At 28.8% G+C, this 10,739-nt stretch overlaps 1 protein-coding gene across 1 annotated transcript in view; it reads right to left on the bottom strand.

The window, feature by feature from the left end:
- The window catches only part of LOC110178289 (uncharacterized), a 52,473-nt gene that overhangs the window by 33,686 nt on the left and 8,048 nt on the right, over window positions 1–10,739 (bottom strand). The window lies entirely within an intron of this gene.

Here is a 10,739-nt window from a genome sequence, read left to right as displayed (position 1 = left end):
AACTAGGATTTTAGTGGCGGATCGGAAAGTGTATGAATTTTTGCAATCGTCGGATTTTTGGCCATTTTATGGCGCTCAGAAAACAGAGAAAATTGCATTTTTTCATACATATTTACGTTTGTTCTTATATATTATTTTTTATACAAAACTAAATTTTAAAAATTCCATAACTAAGCAAAAAATGCATTAATTTCAATTCGGAAAGCTGACCTGTGATAGTTTTGACGAGGCTAATAATACTGCATACCACATTTCAAATTAAAATATTATTCAAATTTTTCCCAATTTTCGCAAATTTTAATGATGTAACCCCTTTTAAAATTTCCCAAAATTGACTAAAATTTTCAAAAATTTTGTTAGCTTGTTTTTGTTATTAATTAACTAGGATTTTAGTGGCGCATCGGAAAGTGTATGAATTTTTGCAATCGTCGGATTTTTGGCCATTTTATGGCGTTCAGAAAACAGGGAAAATTGCATTTTTTCATACATATTTGCGTTTGTTCTTATATATTATTTTTTATACAAAACTAAATTTTAAAAATTCCATAACTAAGCAAAAAATGCATTAATTTCAATTCGGAAAGCTGACCTGTGATAGTTTTGACGAGGCTAATAATACTGCATACCACATTTCAAATTAAAATATTATTCAAATTTTTCCCAATTTTCGCAAATTTTAATGATGTAACCCCTTGTAAAATTTTCCAAAATTGGCTAAAATTTTCAAAAATTTGGTTCGCTAGTTTTTGTTATTAATTAACTAGCATTTTAGTAGCGCATCGGAGGGTGTACGAATTTTTGCAATCGTCGGATTTTTGGCCATTTTATGGCGTTCAGAAAACAGGGAAAATTGCATTTTTTCATACATATTTACGTTTGTTCTTATATATTATTTTTTATACAAAACTAAATTTTAAAAATTCCATTACTAAGCCAAAAATGCATTAATTTCAATTCGGAAAGCTGTCCTGTGATAGTTTTGACGAGGCTTATAAATCTGTATACCACATTTCAAATGAAAATATTATTCAAATTTTTCCCAATTTTCGCAAATTTTAATGATGTAACCCCTTGTAAAATTTTCCAAAATTGGCTAAAATTTTCAAAAATTTGGTTCGCTAGTTTTCGTTATTAATTAACTAACATTTTAGTGGCGCATCGGAGGGTGTATGAATTTTTGCAATCGTCGGATTTTTGGCCATTTTATGGCGTTCAGAAAACAGGGAAAATTGCATTTTTTCATACATATTTACGTTTGTTCTTATATATTATTTTTTATACAAAACTATATTTTAAAAATTCTATAACTAAGCCAAAAATGCATTAATTTCAATTCGGAAAGCTGTCCTGTGATAGTTTTGACGAGGCTTATAAATCTGTATACCACATTTCAAATGAAAATATTATTCAAATTTTTCCCAATTTTCGCAAATTTTAATGATGTAACCCCTTGTAAAATTTTCCAAAATTGGCTAAAATTTTCAAAAATTTGGTTCGCTAGTTTTCGTTATTAATTAACTAGCATTTTAGTGGCGCATCGGAAAGTGTATGAATTTTTGCAATCGTCGGATTTTTGGCCATTTTATGGCGTTCAGAAAACAGGGAAAATTGCATTTTTTCATACATATTTACGTTTGTTCTTATATATTATTTTTTATACAAAACTAAATTTTAAAAATTCCATTACTAAGCCAAAAATGCATTAATTTCAATTCGGAAAGCTGTCCTGTGATAGTTTTGACGAGGCTTATAAATCTGTATACCACATTTCAAATGAAAATATTATTCAAATTTTTCCCAATTTTCGCAAATTTTAATGATGTAACCCCTTGTAAAATTTTCCAAAATTGGCTAAAATTTTCAAAAATTTGGTTCGCTAGTTTTCGTTATTAATTAACTAACATTTTAGTGGCGCATCGGAGGGTGTATGAATTTTTGCAATCGTCGGATTTTTGGCCATTTTATGGCGTTCAGAAAACAGGGAAAATTGCATTTTTTCATACATATTTACGTTTGTTCTTATATATTATTTTTTATACAAAACTATATTTTAAAAATTCTATAACTAAGCCAAAAATGCATTAATTTCAATTCGGAAAGCTGTCCTGTGATAGTTTTGACGAGGCTTATAAATCTGTATACCACATTTCAAATGAAAATATTATTCAAATTTTTCCCAATTTTCGCAAATTTTAATGATGTAACCCCTTGTAAAATTTTCCAAAATTGGCTAAAATTTTCAAAAATTTGGTTCGCTAGTTTTCGTTATTAATTAACTAGCATTTTAGTGGCGCATCGGAAAGTGTATGAATTTTTGCAATCGTCGGATTTTTGGCCATTTTATGGCGTTCAGAAAACAGGGAAAATTGCATTTTTTCATACATATTTACGTTTGTTCTTATATATTATTTTTTATACAAAACTAAATTTTAAAAATTCCATTACTAAGCCAAAAATGCATTAATTTCAATTCGGAAAGCTGTCCTGTGATAGTTTTGACGAGGCTTATAAATCTGTATACCACATTTCAAATGAAAATATTATTCAAATTTTTCCCAATTTTCGCAAATTTTAATGATGTAACCCCTTGTAAAATTTTCCAAAATTGGCTAAAATTTTCAAAAATTTGGTTCGCTAGTTTTCGTTATTAATTAACTAACATTTTAGTGGCGCATCGGAGGGTGTATGAATTTTTGCAATCGTCGGATTTTTGGCCATTTTATGGCGTTCAGAAAACAGGGAAAATTGCATTTTTTCATACATATTTACGTTTGTTCTTATATATTATTTTTTATACAAAACTATATTTTAAAAATTCCATAACTAAGCAAAAAATGCATTAATTTCAATTCGGAAAGCTGACCTGTGATAGTTTTGACGAGGCTAATAATACTGCATACCACATTTCAAATTAAAATATTATTCAAATTTTTCCCAATTTTCGCAAATTTTAATGATGTAACCCCTTGTAAAATTTTCCAAAATTGGCTAAAATTTTCAAAAATTTGGTTCGCTAGTTTTTGTTATTAATTAACAAGCATTTTAGTGGCGCATCGGAGGGTGTATAAATTTTTGCAATCGTCGGATTTTTGGCCATTTTATAGCGTTCAGAAAACAGGGAAAATTGCATTTTTTCATACATATTTACGTTTGTTCTTATATATTATTTTTTATACAAAACTATATTTTAAAAATTCTATAACTAAGCCAAAAATGCATTAATTTCAATTCGGAAAGCTGTCCTGTGATAGTTTTGACGAGGCTTATAAATCTGTATACCACATTTCAAATGAAAATATTATTCAAATTTTTCCCAATTTTCGCAAATTTTAATGATGTAACCCCTTGTAAAATTTTCCAAAATTGGCTAAAATTTTCAAAAATTTGGTTCGCTAGTTTTCGTTATTAATGAACTAGCATTTTAGTGGCGCATCGGAGGGTGTATGATTTTTTGCAATCGTCGGATTTTTGGCCATTTTATAGCGTTCAGAAAACAGGGAAAATTGCATTTTTTCATACATATTTTCGTTTGTTCTTATATATTATTTTTTATACAAAACTAAATTTTAAAAATTCCATAACTAAGCCAAAAATTCATTAATTTCAATTCGGAAAGCTGTCCTGTGATAGTTTTGACGAGGCTTATAAATCTGTATACCGCATTTCAAATGAAAATATTATTCAAATTTTTTCCAATTTTCGCAAATTTTAATGATGTAACCCCTTGTAAAATTTTCCAAAATTCGCTAAAATTTTCAAAAATTTGGTTCGCTAGTTTTTGTTATTAATTAACAAGCATTTTAGTGGCGCATCGGAGGGTGTATGAATTTTTGCAATCGTCGGATTTTTGGCCATTTTATAGCGTTCAGAAAACAGGGAAAATTGCATTTTTTCATACATATTTTCGTTTGTTCTTATATATTATTTTTTATACAAAACTAAATTTTAAAAATTCCACAACTAAGCCAAAAATGCATTAATTTCAATTCGGAAAGCTGACCTGTGATTGTTTTGACGATGCTAATAAATCTGTATACCACATTTCAAATGAAAATATTATTCAAATGTTTCCCAATTTTCGCAAATTTTAATGATGTAACCCCTTGTAAAATTTTCCAAAATTGGCTAAAATTTTCAAAAATTTTGTTAGCTTGTTTTTGTTATTAATTAACTAGGATTTTAGTGGCGCATCGGAAAGTGTATGAATTTTTGCAATCGTCGGATTTTTGGCCATTTTATGGCGTTCAGAAAACAGGGAAAATTGCATTTTTTCATACATATTTACGATTGTTCTTATATATTATTTTTTATACAAAACTAAATTTTACAAATTCCATTACTAAGCCAAAAATGCATTAATTTCAATTCGGAAAGCTGACCTGTGATTGTTTTGACGATGCTAATAAATCTGTATACCAAATTTAAAATGAAAAAATATGCAATATCCTGCCAATTTTCGCAAATTTTAATGATGTAACCCCTTGTAAAATTTTCCAAAATTGACTAAACTTTTCAAAAATTTAGTTCGCTAGTTTTCGTTATTAATTAACTAGCATTTTAGTGGCGCATCGGAGGGTGTATGAATTTTTGCAATCGTCGTATTTTTGGCCATTTAATAGCGTTCAGAAAACAGGGAAAATTGCATTTTTTCATACATATTTACGATTGTTCTTATATATTATTTTTTATACAAAACTAAATTTTACAAATTCCATTACTAAGCCAAAAATGCATTAATTTCAATTCGGAAAGCTGACCTGTGATTGTTTTGACGATGCTAATAAATCTGTATACCACATTTCAAATGAAAATATTATTCAAATTTTTCCCAATTTTCGCAAATTTTAATGATGTAACCCCTTGTAAAATTTTCCAAAATTGGCTAAAATTTTCAAAAATTTTGTTAGCTTGTTTTTGTTATTAATTAACTAGGATTTTAGTGGCGCATCGGAAAGTGTATGAGTTTTTGCAATCGTCGGATTTTTGGCCATTTTATGGCGTTCAGAAAACAGGGAAAATTGCATTTTTTCATACATATTTACGATTGTTCTTATATATTATTTTTTATACAAAACTAAATTTTACAAATTCCATTACTAAGCCAAAAATGCATTAATTTCAATTCGGAAAGCTGACCTGTGATTGTTTTGACGATGCTAATAAATCTGTATACCACATTTCAAATGAAAATATTATTCAAATTTTTCCCAATTTTCGCAAATTTTAATGATGTAACCCCTTGTAAAATTTTCCAAAATTGGCTAAAATTTTCAAAAATTTTGTTAGCTTGTTTTTGTTATTAATTAACTAGGATTTTAGTGGCTCATCGGAAAGTGTATGAGTTTTTGCAATCGTCGGATTTTTGGCCATTTTATGGCGTTCAGAAAACAGGGAAAATTGAATTTTTTCATATATATTTACGTTTGTTCTTATATATTATTTTTTATACAAAACTAAATTTTAAAAATTCCATAACTAAGCCAAAAATGCATTAATTTCAATTCGGAAAGCTGACCTGTGATTGTTTTGACGATGCTAATAAATCTGCATACCACATTTCAAATGAAAATATTATTCAAATTTTTCCCAATTTTCGCAAATTTTAATGATGTAACCCCTTGTAAAAATTTCCAAAATTGGCTAAAATTTTCAAAAATTTGGTTTGCTAGTTTTCGTTATTAATTAACTAGGATTTTAGTGGCGCATCGGAGGGTGTATGAATTTTTGCAATCGTCGGATTTTTGGCCATTTTATGGCGTTCAGAAAACAGGGAAAATTGCATTTTTTCATACATATTTACGTTTGTTCTTATATATTATTTTTTATACAAAACTAAATTTTAAAAATTCCATAACTAAGCCAAAAATGCATTAATTTCAATTCGGAAAGCTGACCTGTGATTGTTTTGACGATGCTAATAAATCTGTATACCACATTTCAAATGAAAATATTATTCAAATTTTTCCCAATTTTCGCAAATTTTAATGATGTAACCCCTTGTAAAATTTTCCAAAATTGGCTAAAATTTTCAAAAATTTTGTTAGCTTGTTTTTGTTATTAATTAACTAGGATTTTAGTGGCGCATCGGAGGGTGTATGAGTTTTTGCAATCGTCGGATTTTTGGCCATTTTATGGCGTTCAGAAAACAGGGAAAATTATATTTTTTTTATACATATTTACGCTTGTTCTTATATATTATTTTTTATACAAAACTAAATTTTAAAAATTCCATAACTAAGCCAAAAATGCATTAATTTCAATTCGGAAAGCTGACCTGTGATTGTTTTGACGATGCTAATAAATTTGTATACCACATTTCAAATGAAAATATTATTCAAATTTTTCCCAATTTTCGCAAATTTTAATGATGTAACCCCTTGTAAAATTTTCCAAAATTGGCTAAAATTTTCAAAAATTTAGTTCGCTAGTTTTCGTTATTAATTAACTAGGATTTTAGTGGCGCATCGGAAAGTGTATGCATTTTTGCAATCGTCGTATTTTTGGCCATTTTATGGCGTTCAGAAAACAGGGAAAATTATATTTTTTTTATACATATTTACGCTTGTTCTTATATATTATTTTTTATACAAAACTAAATTTTAAAAATTCCATAACTAAGCCAAAAATGCATTAATTTCAATTCGGAAAGCTGTCCTGTGATAGTTTTGACGAGGCTTATAAATCTGCATACCACATTTCAAATGAAAATATTATTCAAATTTTTCCCAATTTTCGCAAATTTTAATGATGTAACCCCTTGTAAAAATTTCCAAAATTGGCTAAAATTTTCAAAAATTTGGTTCGCTAGTTTTCGTTATTAATTAACTAGGATTTTAGTGGCGCATCGGAGGGTGTATGAATTTTTGCATTCGTCGGATTTTTGGCCATTTTATGGCGTTCAGAAAACAGGGAAAATTGCATTTTTTCATACATATTTTCGTTTGTTCTTATATATTATTTTTTATACAAAACTAAATTTTAATATTTTATTTATATTATTTATATTATAATATTTTTTATACAAAACTAAATTTTAAAAATTCCATAACTAAGCCAAAAATGCATTAATTTCAATTCGGAAAGCTGACCTGTGATTGTTTTGACGATGCTAATAAATCTGTACACCACATTTCAAATGAAAATATTATTCAAATTTTTCCCAATTTTCGCAAATTTTAATGATGTAACCCCTTGTAAAATTTTCCAAAATTGGCTAAAATGTTCAAAAATTTGGTTCGCTAGTTTTCGTTATTAATTAACTAGCATTTTAGTGGCGCATCGGAAAGTGTATGAATTTTTGCAATCGTCGGATTTTTGGCCATTTTATGGCGTTCAGAAAACAGGGAAAATTGAATTTTTTCATACATATTTACGTTTGTTCTTATATATTATTTTTTATACAAAACTAAATTTTAAAAATTCCATAACTAAGCCAAAAATGCATTAATTTCAATTCGGAAAGCTGACCTGTGATTGTTTTGACGATGCTAATAAATCTGTACACCACATTTCAAATGAAAATATTATTCAAATGTTTTAATGATGTAACCCCTTGTAAAATTTTCCAAAATTGGCTAAAATTTTCAAAAATTTTGTTAGCTTGTTTTTGTTATTAATTAACTAGCATTTTAGTGGCGCATCGGAAAGTGTATGAATTTTTGCAATCGTCGGATTTTTGGCCATTTTATGGCGTTCAGAAAACAGGGAAAATTGCATTTTTTCATACATATTTACGTTTGTTCTTATATATTATTTTTTATACAAAACTAAATTTTAAAAATTCCATAACTAAGCCAAAAATGCATTAATTTCAATTCGGAAAGCTGACCTGTGATTGTTTTGACGATGCTAATAAATCTGTACACCACATTTCAAATGAAAATATTATTCAAATTTTTCCCAATTTTCGCAAATTTTAATGATGTTACCCCTTGTAAAATTTTCCAAAATTGGCTAAAATGTTCAAAAATTTGGTTCGCTAGTTTTCGTTATTAATTAACTAGGATTTTAGTGGCGCATCGGAGGGTGTATGAATTTTTGCATTCGTCGGATTTTTGGCCATTTTATGGCGTTCAGAAAACAGGGAAAATTGCATTTTTTCATACATATTTTCGTTTGTTCTTATATATTATTTTTTATACAAAACTAAATTTTAAAAATTCCATAACTAAGCCAAAAATGCATTAATTTTAATTCGGAAAGCTGTCCTGTGATAGTTTTGACGAGGCTTATAAATCTGCAGACCACATTTCAAATTAAAATATTATTCAAATTTTTTCCCAATTTTCGCAAATTTTAATGATGTAACCCCTTGTAAAATTTTCCAAAATTGGCTAAAATTTTCAAAAATTTTGTTTGCTAGTTTTCGTTATTAATTAACTAGGATTTTAGTGGCGCATCGGAAATGGTATGAATTTTTGCATTCGTCGGATTTTTGGCCATTTTATGGCGTTCAGAAAACAGGGAAAATTGCATTTTTTCATACATATTTTCGTTTGTTCTTATATATTATTTTTTATACAAAACCAAATTTTAAAAATTCCATAACTAAGCCAAAAATGCATTAATTTCAATTCGGAAAGCTGTCCTGTGATAGTTTTGACGAGGCTAATAAATCTGCATACCACATTAGAAATGAAAATATTATTCAAATTTTTCCCAATTTTCGCAAATTTTAATGATGTATCCCCTTTTAAAATTTCCCAAAATTGACTAAAATTTTCAAAAATTTTGTTAGCTAGTTTTTGTTATTAATTAACTAGGGTTTTAGTGGCGCATCGGAGGGTGTATGAATTTTTGCAATCGTCGGATTTTTGGCCATTTTATGGCGTTCAGAAAACAGGTAAAATTGCATTTTTTCATACATATTTACGTTTGTTCTTATATATTATTTTTTATACAAAACTAAATTTTAAAATTCCATAACTAAGCCAAAAATGCATTAATTTCAATTCGGAAAGCTGTCCTGTGATAGTTTTGACGAGGCTAATAAATCTGCATACCACATTTCAAATGAAAATATTATTCAAATTTTTCCCAATTTTCGCAAATTTTAATGATGTATCCCCTTTTAAAATTTCCCAAAATTGACTAAAATGTTCAAACATTTTGTTAGCTTGTTTTTATTATTAATTAACTAGCATTTTAGTGGCGCATCGGAGGGTGTATGAATTTTTGCATTCGTCGGATTTTTGGCCATTTTATGGCGTTCAGAAAACAGGGAAAATTGCATTTTTTCATACATATTTTCGTTTGTTCTTATATATTATTTTTTATACAAAACCAAATTTTAAAAATTCCATAACTAAGCCAAAAATGCATTAATTTCAATTCGGAAAGCTGTCCTGTGATAGTTTTGACGAGGCTAATAAATCTGCATACCACATTACAAATGAAAATATTATTCAAATTTTTCCCAATTTGGCAAATTTTAATGATGTAACCCCTTAAAAAAATTTCCCAAAATTGGCTACAATTTTAAAAATTTTCTTCGTTTGTTTTTGTTATTAATTAACTAGAATTTTAGTGGTGCATCTGAGAATGTATGAAATTTGGCAATCTTTGGTTCTTTGGCCATTTTATGGCATTCAGAAAACGGGCAAATTTGCACTTTTTCATAGATATTTACGTTTATTTTTATATTTAATTTTTACACAAAACAAAATTAAAAAAAAACCCAAAACTTAGCCAAAAGTATATTAATTTCAATTTAAAGAGCTGTCCTGTGATAGTTTTGATGAGATTAATAAATCTGCATTCCATATTTTAACGATGACCCCTTTTAGAATTTTTAAAGGTTATCTATAAGCACATAAAGTTTTAACAAGCTTCTGACTGAAATTGTAATACCCGGAAAAAACGAAGGTCAAACCCCCTTAAAAATTATCTCTTATTATTATTATTAATTAATACATTCAAAGGTAATATGCTCTATGATTACCAGGTGTGCAAATAGGACACGAAACGATTTCCATGGTTGTCACCTTAATGAAGATGTCTGCTGACATGGACAATGGGGCGTGTGGGCTCTATCGGCAGCTGGCTGTGCGTAATTGCACTGATAAAACGCATTTAAGCGACATAAAGAGCCATGCCCCCTACCCCTTCCCCTGGGCCCACCCACAACATCACCTCCTCCCTTACGCTGTCATGCACACACGGCGTATGCGCAACGCCCGAACGGAAAGCCAATGGGTTTCGAGTTATTTGTCAAGCCATTGTGCCATGTTAATGCGTTTTTAATGGCCAAACTTGAACAACATTCGCACATTGGCAGTCAGTGCTTGCTTTGTGCTTTTCGTTCAAGTGGTTTTGTCCGAGGGTCTGTCCGTCCAGCTTAATTTCATTGTTTTCCAGCGCAAGTCAAATATAATGAGACATTATGGCCGCGTCAACGGTTCGTATGCGTAATTGAAATATATATACAGAATGGCTGAGTTCCATCGATCCGGCAATGCCCACAGTCACAATCATTGAATGGAAATGGAATTAATTTGTGTATAAACAAGCGAGTGATTTAATACGTAGCGAATGAAAGCAGAATGGATTGCTTTTTAAAAATATTATTGCCAATGAAATTGTTTATTTTTGTACGTACACGGGAGCATGAAAATTATGAACAATGCATATCATTTTGCTCATACAGTAGTTTAATTAAGTTCTTAAAAATGTAATGAAATTAGCTAGAAAGTTGCTATTATTTCCCATATTTTTTGTATGATCTAATTTATACTTTGATT

Source organism: Drosophila serrata, unplaced genomic scaffold (genome assembly GCF_035046125.1).
Source record: "Drosophila serrata isolate PLE 108 unplaced genomic scaffold, ASM3504612v1 contig_184, whole genome shotgun sequence".
In the NCBI taxonomy this organism is placed as follows: Eukaryota; Metazoa; Arthropoda; class Insecta; order Diptera; family Drosophilidae; genus Drosophila; species Drosophila serrata.
The sequence above is the reverse complement of the archived record's forward strand: the minus strand, read 5'-3'. Positions and strand labels throughout refer to the sequence as shown.